Below are 12623 nucleotides of genomic sequence, written 5' to 3'. Positions count from 1 at the left end.
TTGGAGGGCTTTAGCCCAACCCTCAGCTCAAGCAGGAGACCCTATACTATTCCAGACAAGTGGCTGTCCAGTGTCTTCTTAAAAACCTCCAGTGATGAAGCTCCTACAACTTCTGAAGGCAAGCTGTTCCATTGGTTGATTGTTCCCATTGACAGGAAATTCCTCCTTAGTTCTAGGTTGGTTCTCTCCTTGATCAGTTTCCCTCCATTGCTTCTTGTCCTGCCTTCAGGCGCTTTGGAGGAGAAGTTGACCACTCTTCTTTGTTGCACGACTTCAATTACAACATCTTTGCAGAAAACCGGGTGTTTATTTGGCAAATAATGTCCCATAGCGAGCAATGGGTTCACTTAACTGTGCATTCAATTAATGACAGGATTCACTTGATGAGTGCCACAGAAAGGTTATAAAATTGGGTCAATTACATGGTGACTTGCTTTATAACCACCAGGACTTAAAATTGTAATGGGCAGGTTAGTGTTATAAATCAAGGACCTACCTGTATTTAGGGGAAATAAGGAAGTTTTCAAGAAAGGCATATCAAACTGACAAACTCATGTTTCCAGTAATAGCAATAGCAATAGCAGTAGACTTATATACCGCTTCATAGGCCTTTCAGGCCTCTCTAAGCGGTTTACAGAGAGTCAGCATATTGCCCCCAACAATCTGGGTCCTCATTTTACCCACCTCGGAAGGATGGAAGGCTGAGTCAACCCTGAGCCGGTGAGATTTGAACCGCTGACCTGCTGATCTAGCAGTAGCCTGCAGTGCTGCATTTAACCACTGCGCCACCAAGAGAGAATTTTCCCTTATACAAAAACATGACAGAAATAACTGCCACAGAATGGGATAAATTTAGATATGGATTACAACATTAGAAAACAGACACCAGACTTAAAACATATTATACATATTTTGAGTTACAAAACATAGTTGGATACCATTACAATATAACCTGGTCCAACCAATAAAGGGGGGGGGGCATTTTGAACAAAAAAAAACAGTCAAGTAACCTATAGCATATCCTTTATGCTGTCTCAGGATGCTTTTTTATTCTTCTTTGAAGTTGATGGATGCTAAAATCCAGGCTTAGTCATAATGGTTTTCCTTTCTGTTTATCGTTGACTTTCCAACATTAAAGCATCAGCACAATGCTCTGTGGAAACATTCAACAGATTTATAGGCTTTGCTGCCACCACTAAACCTTTTCCCAATTTGGCCATTCTTTTGTTTCTCTCTTCTATTTTGATAGGTGATTGTTCTGAGATACTTTTTTTCTGAGATATTTTAACATCCTTCTCTGGCTCAGAGGTTGAGTGGAAGCTGGATCTCTCCATTCCTAGCCCATCTCCTTCACCACTACTGCATTATGTTGGCTCTGGGTGTGTGTAAGTATATAGGAATGGAATAACATGATAGCAGTAGTATTCCAGTACTTGAGGGGTTGTTACAGAGAAGAGAGGGAATTGACATATTCTGGAAAGCATTTAAGGGCAGGGCAAAAAGTAATGGAAACATATCAAAGAGAGACCCATCCTAGAACTAAGAATTTTTCTGGCAGAACAATTAATCAGTGGAACAACCTCGGAAGTTGTGGGTGCTCCATCATTGGAGGATTTTAAGAACAGATTTGAAGCCATTTTTACTGAATGGTATAGAATCTCTTGACAGAGCAGGGGGTTGGACTAGAAGACCTCCAAAGTCCCTATTTCAACCCTATAATTCTATGTTCTAATATCACCTGACAGAACACAAGGAAAATACAGAACAGCACTGTCACTTTTCAAAGCATTATTTTTTAATACTTTCAAATATTTTTAATGCTTTAATGCATTGCAAAAAAAAATTGAGTTAGCCTCTTTGAAGTTTGTTGTTAGACTTCTTAAAATAACTGGAGGTTTTTAAGAAGAGATTGGATAACCATCTAGATGAAATGGCACAGGAGTTCTTGCCTGAGTAGGGGGTTGGACACTAGAAGATCTCTAAAGGTCTCTTCCAACTCTTGTTATTCTGTAGCCACAGCAGAATGGCTTCTACCAATCTAGTGTCGATAGAACATCAGTTCTAGTTCTGTGTCTTGAATTAGTTGGATGATTTCCTTGGGCTGAGAACTGGAGCATTCAGACCTATATTTCTACCAACCTTCCTCGATTCTTCTTTTTCTTCATCTCTTCCTCCTGCAGAAAATAAAATGGGAGGTGATGCCCATTGTGAATGACAGCTCCAATAGCCAGTTATAATACTATAAACGTGTTCCCCTTGTGCTATAAGCAAAAGAGGCTTGACTTAGAAAAGAGTTGGAAGGGACCTCGGAGGTCTTCTAGTCCAACCCCCTGCTTAGGCAGAAAACCCTATACCATTTCAGACAAATGGTTGTCCAATGTCTTTTTAAAAACTCCCAGTGTTGGAGCATTCACAACTTCTGGAGGCAAATCGTTCCACTGATTAATTGTTCTACCTGTCAGGAAATTTCTCCTCAGTTCTAAGTTGCTTCTCTCCTTGATTAGTTTCCACTCATTGCTTCTTGTTCTACCGTCAGGTGCTTTGGAGAATAGCTTGACTCCTTCTTTTTTGTGGCAGCCCCTGAGATATTACTCACAAGTAAGCCTACAGAGGTTTGACTTTATGGTGATTGCTTTGAGAAACAAGACAAACCATGAATTCTCCTTGGTTTCTCAATGAATTTCCCTTTTAGGACTTGAGACAGAATAGAGAAACTTTCTACTAGAAATGCATTGCCTGACTTGCATGTTATTAATTTTGCTGTTAATTTAATGCAGATATGTCAGTGTGATCCTTCTGCCTTCAGCTTGCCATGATGAGATAATAACATCCTTCTTTCTATTATTTGTCCGTCATAGTCGTGGCTAATTTTCTTGCCGCTTTCCTCTGTCAAATTTTAGGGCAAGACCACTCTGACACTATAAATAGAAACCACTTTTTCTTCAATATAACCCACTTAATTTGACCAAATTAGCCTGGAAATTCCTCTTCCCTCCAATATTCTCCGCAATATCTAGCTGGAAATGGTTGTTTTTATTGCCCATCTCATCAATAACTGCATCATTTTTTTCCATCAAGAGCAATGAAGCTTATTCTCCTCCTTCATGTCATTCCATTGCTATGGCAACCATGGAGCCCGGGCTGGAACCACGTATGGGAAGCAGGAGTAATAGTTGCTATGGGAACCACTGGCGTTGAAATAAAGATGACACGGCTGCACTAGGCCTTGTGAAACAAGGAGAACGCTGAGGCGGGTTGGGGTTTTGTTTGTGTCCTTTCCGGCACGGATTCTTTATCAGAATTGTTGTGCAACCTGTCAGCAATTCAACAGGTAATGCTTTCTCCAGCTCTACCCTGGGATGGGGAGCACTGTTTGAATTCCCATTGAGATGCAATCAGAGAAATACTTTCTTGCTCTATGAGCGTTTCCTATATTGTAGTGAAGAGTCCAGTATTTAGGTGTCAGTAGCAGAACACGGGTACCCCCTAGGTCAGAAAAGTCAAAATGGTGCCTGCAAATGCACAAAGCCTTGCCCTCTTTTTTATAGGCTTCATAATATCCATTAAAAAATAAGGAGGGCGGGATTTGATCATGCAATGACAGTCCCCATTTTGACCTTCCTGCAAATGCTCTTACCAGAAATCATTTTAGAGGGTGTAAAACAGAAGTGGGGGACGATGGCCCCTTTATGACTAGTGGACTTCAACTCCCAGAATTCCTGAGCCAGGAATTCTGGGAGTTGAAGTCCACAAGTCATAAAAGAGCCATCGTTCCCCACCTCTGGTGTAAGAAGAGAGACTGCTCCACATAACACTTGTCCAAAGTAAACTGATTTTAACTGACAGGTGTGGAATGGAAGGATTTATATGCTTTGTAGTCATTTGGTCATTAGCACTCTGAGCTATCCATTCCCCACCCATCAGTTAGAACTAAAGAAGCTTCTTAGATGAGAAGAAAACATTTTAAAGGGAAAAAAAACCTAAAGAAAGTCCAGTTGTCTTTTTGTTGTTGTTAGTTGTGAAGTCATGTCTGACCTATCGTGACCCCATAGACAACGTTCCTCCAGGCCTTCCTGTCCTCTACCATCCTCTGGCATCCATTTAAGCTCATGCCCACTGCTTTGGTGACTCCATCCAGCCACCTCATTCTCTGTCGTCCCCTTCTTCTTTTGCCCTCAATCATTCTCAGCATGAGGCTCTTCTCCAGTGAGTCCTTCCTTCTCATTGGTTGGCCAAAGTATTTGAGTTTCATTTTCAGTATCCGGCCTTCTAAAGAGCAGTCAGGGTTGATCTCCTCTAGGACTGGCCGCTTTGATCACCTTGCAGTCCATGGGATTTGCAGGAGTCTTCTCCAGCACCAGAGTTCGAAGGCCTCCATTCTTTGGCGTTCAGCCTTTCTTATGGTCCAATTTTCACTGCCATACATTTCAACTGGGAAAACCATAGCCTTGACTATAGACACTTTTGTTGACAGGGTGATGTCTCTGCTTTTTAGTATGCTGTCTACATTTGCCATAGCTTTCCTCCCCAGGAGCAAGCATCTTTTAATTTCTTGGCTGTAGTCCCCATTTGCGGTGATCTTGGAGCCCAGGAAAATAAAATCTGTCACTACCTCCATTTCTTCCCCATCTATTTGCCAGGAATTGAGAGGGCCGGATGCCACAGCTATAGTACATCCCAATCCTTTACTATTGAGTTGCATTCATAAGAAGTGGACAGCCACTTGTTTGAGATGGCATAGGGTCTCCTGCTTGAGGAGTTGGACTAGAAGACCTCCAAGGTCCCTTCCAGCTCTATTCTGACTGACTGATTGAATATCCACCCCTTTAAGCCAAATAATGGGTCCTTCTTTCCCAGTTATTAATAACATTTTTAAGTGTAAACCTTCATGGGGTCTGATGGCTCTTCCAGGAAGAATAACACAAGTTGGAAAGAACCTTGGAGGTCTTCTAGTCCAACACCCCCTCCCCTCAAGCAGAAGACCCTATGCCATTTCAGACAAATGGTTGTCCAATCTCTTCTTAAAAATCTCCAGCGATGAAGGATTTTGGTTGGCTTTTTTTTCCCTACACAAAAGGAGACATGTGAATAGTGACCCATCTTTCATGAATCAATTTCCCTATCGCAAGATGTAATAATGTTGACTCATCTTGTACTGTTCCATATACCTGGGGGTTCTGAAGGCAATGGTGGTACTAAATATGTCTGCCTCCAGCACTGCAATTAAACTGCTATTGCTGTTTCCTTTTCATTTATCCTGTTTTCAAAACTTTCAAATCAAGTCACCTGGGGAATTAGCTGCAAAGTTTCCATTCCATGAGGGAAATCTGTAGTTAATGTCTCATTAATAGTTCAAGTCCCCCTTGAAACTGAAGGAGTAGATCCATATGATGAGATTGCTACATAAGAAACATTTATCTTCTTTACAATCATTTGAAGAATGATTCCTTTTTAACTTCCCCATTACATCATGTGGATGACTGACGCTATGTTCAAAGTTGTTTTTGTCTACAGATGTTTTAATCTTATCAGTCAGTTATCAAGGCTCACTAAGTGAAACAAGAATCTTAGATAGTCTTTTTTTTTGCATAATTTTGATGCTTTTGTTGTTCAGGTATGGTATTTTATCTTCCTATGAAATGATTGGTTTTTCAAATTTTTGTGATCCTTTCGGTCACAAGGAGAGACAATGAGGAAAATATCTCTGCATTGTTTTTTGTTGCAAAGCTGAGAGTACCACATCCTGTTTCTTTTCAAGCTAATCTACCCAAACTCTAGTGGCTTTTATTTTCAAAATTGATGCTTTAAAGTTCAATATTATAGGAGCCATACTTTCAATGTATTTATATTTTATCTATTTATTTTCACTCTCATATCTGCTCTCTCAATGATCTCTTTTCTTATCCTTTCTCTTTTTTTAACATTTGTCTTTCGCTCTTTCATTTTCCCCTCCAAACTTAATTTTGTATTTTAGTTGTTCTTCCGCTCATCCTTTTCACAATCCTTATATATTATATTTTCTGCGCTTTTACTTCAATTTTATTCTCATTTTGTCAAGAAATCATTTTTATTAATTTTTAGTTTTTATTATAAAGGTTTTTTTTTTCATTTTCATAACATATAACCACATGTTTTCTATTACATAGCCAACATCATATTGTATTATTAAATGTTTACATCAATTCATCTTACCATCAACTCCCCAAAACAATTATTGGCTCTTCTGCTCTCCATATACCATATTTGTACCTTATCCATCACTTTCTTCTCCCTCTCTCCTCCCCCTCCCTACCTCCTTTCTTCCCACTGTCATCCTTCCTTTCTCTACTCCCCCTTCCTCTCTCCTTTCAAGAAGTAATTTTACATGGACACTGTCCACATAATCCACATGTATTTATTTATGCATTATATTTAGAAACTGCCTATCTCCCACATAGAATGACTTTTGGTGGTGTACAAATAGGAATAAAAATATAAAAGTTATATATAAAATGTTGGCTGGGAGTCGAGTCTGGACTTTTCTTTTTCGCTTGAAACATTTTTCTCTTTATCTAAGTAGCTTCTTGGATAAGCATTGAAACATTTCACACTAAAAAGAAAAGACGTCCAGTTGCCATGATTCAACTTCCAGACAAGTCTGTCTGGATGATTAAGAATCTTCACCGACATAATAAAAAGTTAAAAACAAAAATATAACAATTAAAATTATAGGATCTCCTGCTTGAGCAGGGAGTTGGACTAGAAGACCTCCAAAGTTTCTTCCAACTCTGTTATTCTGTTAAAAGGGGGAAGCTTCCGGGTGTTTAGTCAACCCCATGTTTGTATGCGCCTCTGTGGGCCCCAAGCAGTTTGACAGAGCCAAATCTACAATGTTTTATGAAAGGCCAAAAGAATTGGAGGGGCACCTCACGGAGGGGGGGGGGATTTGTCAATTATATCAGTTACATCAACCACAATAACTGGTTAAATACCTTCCTGTAACTAAAACTCTGCAATATGCTTTAAAACTGCTGAGTTTGCTCAACACTTCAAGGGTCTGTTCCCATTGCTGTGTTAAAAGAGTTATTCATTCAACACTGAGTGGCAGAAATAATTAAATTTGCCTCCTCTCTTGCTGATAGGTAACTGCACTCCACTGTATCTGTTGTTACTTAGTGATGAATGGTGCTGCCTTGTATTTTGCATGCCCCACATGCAATTGGCAAAGCAAGCTCTAGTTTTGCAGTAATCCCTCCACTACCACATATAATTAGCTAGTGGGGAAAGTAATCATCGCTTATGGTACTGTTGGAAAACTGAGCAGGTCTAGATTCTAATTGCAGGATTTCCTTGGTCATCCATAGTTCTTCTTCTTCTCTTCTTTCTTCTCTTCTTCCTTCTCTCCTCCTTTTCTTCTTTTCTTCTTCTCCTTTTCTCCTCCTCCTCCTTCTCTCCTCCTCCTCTCTCTTCCTCCTCTTTAAAACATCTTCCTCCTCCTCCTCCTCTCCGATCTCTTCCTCTTCTTCCTTAAAACATCTGCCTCTTCTTTAAATTGTCTTCTCTTCTTCCTCCTCCTCCCTTCTCCGTTCTGTTATAACTTGAGCTAAATAAAGGTTTCAAATTTTTAAAGAGGGAGAGTCCAGAAGACTGCCAAGTCCCATCCCAAGCAGCACCTCCCTCCCTCCCTCCCTCCCTCTCTCTCTCTCTCTACATACATATATACATACATACATACATACATACATACATACCTATTTCCTTCCTTCCTTCCTTCCTTCCTTCCTTCCTTCCTTCCTTCCTTTATATAGGAATGTCAACTTTCAGATTTCCGTTTGCAAGGCAATGGCAGAGGGAACTGACTCCATCATTCTGTTAATTCAGCCTTGCCTCTATGATAAACGTTGTACAGTAGAGTTAAAGCACCAGCAGACTAGTGCTATTTTGCTCACTTCTGATTGACCACGGCAGTGGTGGGTTTCAAAAATTGTTCGAACCTATTCTGTGGGTGTGGCCTCCTTTGTGGGAGTGGCTTGCCGCCCATGTGACCGGATATGAAGATGCCGACGACACTTGTCAGAACCACCTTAAATTACCTCATACACAGCACTGGCATGCATAAGAATATGATGTAAACTTGTTTTTTAAAAGGCATCTTTGGTTTGCGTTAAAACAACTTCAACACACGCAATGTTCTGACTGCACCACAAGCGCAGTAGTCATCCTTACCTTTCACAGAGGCACTGAGTTTTATAAATATGTAGAATAATGTGTAGAATAATCATATCCAAGGACCAGTGGTGGGTTTCAAAAAATTTTTGGAACCTCTTCTGTAGGTGTGGCCTGCTTTCCGGGTCCACTGGTGGAACCTCTTCTAACCGGTTCGGTAGATTTGACGAACCGGTTCTACCGAATAGGTGCGAACTGGTAGGAACCCACCTCTGGACCACGGGCACAGAACTGCTGCATCCCTCCTTAGAGAATTAACAGCAGAAAAGCAATAACAAGGCTGTCCTCGGACTGGAGGGGATGTCAACCTGAAGCTGGTTTAACTGTGGCCATTTTCTTTTTCATAACTTTCTTATAAGGTTTTTTCCTGCCTGGCTTCAGGGATGACTCAGCCTGGAGCTAAGGGCCCAGGGGAGCAGGATGTAGAGATAGTTGGAGATGTTGTAGCCAAAATAAAATTCTTTCCCCTGGGAGTCAAGGACGTTTCTGCAGGTGTTTGAGCAGAGAAGATGGAAGGTGGCCAACAATTGGAGGACTGTATGCTGATTGGGCCATGTGACAGGTGTCTTTGGGGGCAAAAGTTTACTTTTAATTGGGTGGAAAACTGGCAAGAACCCAAGCCAGTTTTCCACCAAGTGTGCCAATATAATATGTCCCAATAAAATGTTTGTCAACTCATAAAGTTGCCATGATGAGGAAGGGGGGGGGAGTGTATTCCATGCATACTTTCAGCTAGAGTCGAATCTCAGATCACTATAGCAGGCTTGGGAGGGGTGCACCTCATTGGGGAATGTGATTTATGACACAGACTGAGGGGAGGGAAGGAACAAGGGTAAAGTTCAGCTATAATTCATATGAGGTTCAGATCTGATTGCAATGCGGTATTAACAAAATGGTGCTTCTAATAAATGACTGGATTTCAAATGGTGCTCCTAATAAATGACTGGATTTCAAATGGTGCTCCTAATAAATGACTGGATGACGTGGCTCGACGCTAATGAATTAATTAGGGCATCTTTCGGAAACCTGACAATGTTATTTGAGGAATATGCCTGCCTCGGAGTTCTTATTTTGGGGGTGTATTACTTGGAAACTTGACGGGAGTGGCAACAGCCTGAAACAGACAATAAGTGCAAATGTAATCACACCTCTTTCTGGTCACTGACAAGATCTCCAGTGCAGTAGGAGAAAAGTGTAACAGATTGGCCATTCTTTAAACAGTTCTTGAAGGGTGCTGGAGTAAGGCTGGCAATGCTAGTTTTAATATTGATACAGTGAGGTTAACTAAAAAATTTCTTATTTATGGGCTGGGGACAAAATAAAGGAAACGTTATTGGGATGTATCATTTAGGTGAGATGGGAGTGCACAAAGGTGCTGAATTCATCACCTTTGTACACCCCTATCTCACCTAAATGATACATCCCAATAACATTTTCTTGATTTTAATTAATGAATGAATTGTGAATGAATGAATGTGGCAGGAAAATGTTGCCAGATAATGTTTGGGATATAGATTCTCTCTCTCTCCTCCTTTGAGTCACAAAAAAACCTCCCAAAACCTTTGTTGACTGTCTGGACTAGTTCCTGAAATTTTCTTGGCAAGATTTTTGGAAATGGTTTGTCCTTGCCTAGTTCTTCTGAGGGCTGAGAGACAAGGACTGGCTCAAGGTCAGGGTGCTAGCTTCATGCCTAAGGTAAGTCAGTCTCCAGGTTTCTATCTTGATAGTTTAACCACTACACCAAACTGCCTCTGTAGCTTGGCCTTTGTGAGAAAAATCCTGTACATTAACAACAAACCAGACAGTTTAAGGCAGGGGTCTTCAAACTACGGCCCGCAGGCCGGATATGGCCCGCCGAAGGCATTAATTTTGCCTGTGCGGGACCACGAAATTGCCCCGCCTACCCATGGTGGGGAGGCCAAAAATGGGCCCGGCAGAGTGCTACTGGACTGGAGGCCCTGGGTGGCTAGAAACGGGCTCATTTTTGGCTGGCAGAGTGCTATGAAGGCCGGAGAGTATAGGGATTCCTGCCTGAGCAGGAGGTTGGACTAGAAGACCTCCAGGGTCCCTTCCAACTCTGTTATTCTATTATTCTATATTACATTAGCCAGGAGACTACACTGCCTAAGTTTGCTAGCCTGTTCTGTTCATGCTGATGGGCTTTCCAAGGTGAACTATAATGAGTAAATTTACTCAGTGAATAAATTCTGATTAACCCAATGGGGCTTGCCTTGCTTACTATTGTATAGCTATGTGTTGTGGCTCGACAGGAGCCGTTGGAGCTGCCACCAGACTCCGACAGCGAGGGGCCCTATGAGTCGGCCCTGGAGGATGTGGAGGACCCTGGATAGGGTTCGGACTTCGAGCAGGGCTCAAAGAGACTGGTTAGCCACCAGGTGGCACCTGAGCCTTGGATCAGTGGGGAGGAGACAAGAGAGAGTGATCCAGAAATCAACAATGAGTTGTTCCAGGATGCACGCTGTCGAAGGGATACTGGGAGTCAAGAACAACTATGTAATTACAGGAGGTAATTACACTCAGCTGATGGTCATTAAGCTCCTCTCCAGATTATAAAAGAGACTGCTTGTGCCACACCCTTCTTGCAGAAGTCCACGTTTGATTAAAGAGAAACAAACTTGGCAGGCTGGATTGCTGCCAGAGTTTGTTTGCATTGCTGCCAAGGTTTGTCGGACTTGCTGCCAAAGTCCTTATCTGTTTGTTTATTTGGCTTTCAGCCACCGAGAGTCTGGTCTTGTTATTAAAAGACATTCCATTTTACGCTTGTCTCAGCTTTTGTTACTAGACGGAGGAGGGGGTCAGAATAGCTATGTAAAGACTGCACTCTCTGTGCATAACTTTGGTACCTGACAATGATGATGCAATTCCAATGGCTCGGTGGAACTCCGTGATGCATAAAAACAGAATTCTGTTTCCATTAGTTTTAGAAATGTATGTATTTATTAAATGTATATGACACCCATCTCACTATCGAGTGAGGGCATCATTGTGCACTAGGACAAAGATATGTTTCATTGAAGTTAGTAAAACATATTACCAGGCAAATGTACATAGGGTACATTAAACAATGTTTCTCAACTTTGGCAACTTTAAGACACATGGACTTCAACTCCCAGAATTCATAGCTGGCTGGGGAATTCTGGGAGTTGAAGTCCACGTGTCTTAGAGTTGCCAAGGTTGAGAAACACTAGGGAAATACATTGCTGAAAGTATCTTTAAGGGAGGTAGGTGATCTACAAATACAAAATACAAATAAATAAATAAACAAATAGTGGTCTGTGGCTCATATCAAGCTTATATTGGCATGAGTGGCACTATAAATCTATATCACTGTGATGAATGTGTACATACGTGTGTACAGATAGTCCTCAACTTATGACCACAGCTGAGCCCAAAATTTCTGTTCCTAAGTTGTTAAGTGAATTTTGTCCCATTTGACGACCTTTCTTGCCACAGTTGTTAAGTGAATCACTGCAGCTGCCAAGTTAGTAACACAGTTGTTAAGTGAATAATTGACTCTGCTTATCAGAAGATGGAAAAATGGGATCACATGATCCCCCGATGCCACAACCGCCATAAATATGAGTCAGTTGCCAAGCAGTTGCTAAAATTTTGATCACATGACCTCTGGCATTCTGCAAAATTCTGCGATTTTGATCACGTCGCTCCCCTGAGATTCTGGTCATAAGTCGCTTTTTTCAGTGCCGTTGCAACTTGGAACGGTCACTAAATGAGCTGTTATAAGTTGAGGACTACCTGTGTGTGCTAAACCTTGATGGATGGATTGAACAGATATTTAAACCATTGAAATCGTCCGATTCACATCAGTTTACCTTTCATCTTTTCCCCAAAACCTCTGTTCGTGTAGATGCATTACAGAAGGCTTTTAAAATCCCATGGGAATCCTGAAAACTTTAGTTCGGAAATGCAGCGTGAACGCCACCTTAAAGTAAACCATCCACATCGGTAATAGGGATGTTGGGATTCTAGAAAATACTTGTACAAAATGCTTGAGGTGGACACCAAAACGTACAATGAGACTATTACATTACAGGTCCCCACTTCTTCCCTAGCCAGATAGTAGCTGGATGATTCCCAGACCTCTAATTGTCCAACGGTGCATTGATTTTAGTGGAATCCATTATATTTAGTAAAAGCTCATCCAATTAACTTGTCAGTCTAAAGCTATCCGCACATCACAACGTCTCCTGTACCTTCCCCCTTTCCAGCGAGCTAAATATTCAGAGACATTTTTCTTCTGTCCAATTCTACATCCTTATCCACCACCACCCGCTCCCCATCCATCCTCCAATCCTCAGTGGTTCATTCATAAATATCCGCAGTCCCTCCCCACCGGCCTGGCCAGCAGGTTCTTCTCTCGTATTGGGCTCCATGCCAAG

Source organism: Thamnophis elegans, chromosome 2 (genome assembly GCF_009769535.1).
Source record: "Thamnophis elegans isolate rThaEle1 chromosome 2, rThaEle1.pri, whole genome shotgun sequence".
NCBI lineage: Eukaryota > Metazoa > Chordata > Lepidosauria > Squamata > Colubridae > Thamnophis > Thamnophis elegans.
The sequence above is the reverse complement of the archived record's forward strand: the minus strand, read 5'-3'. Positions refer to the sequence as shown.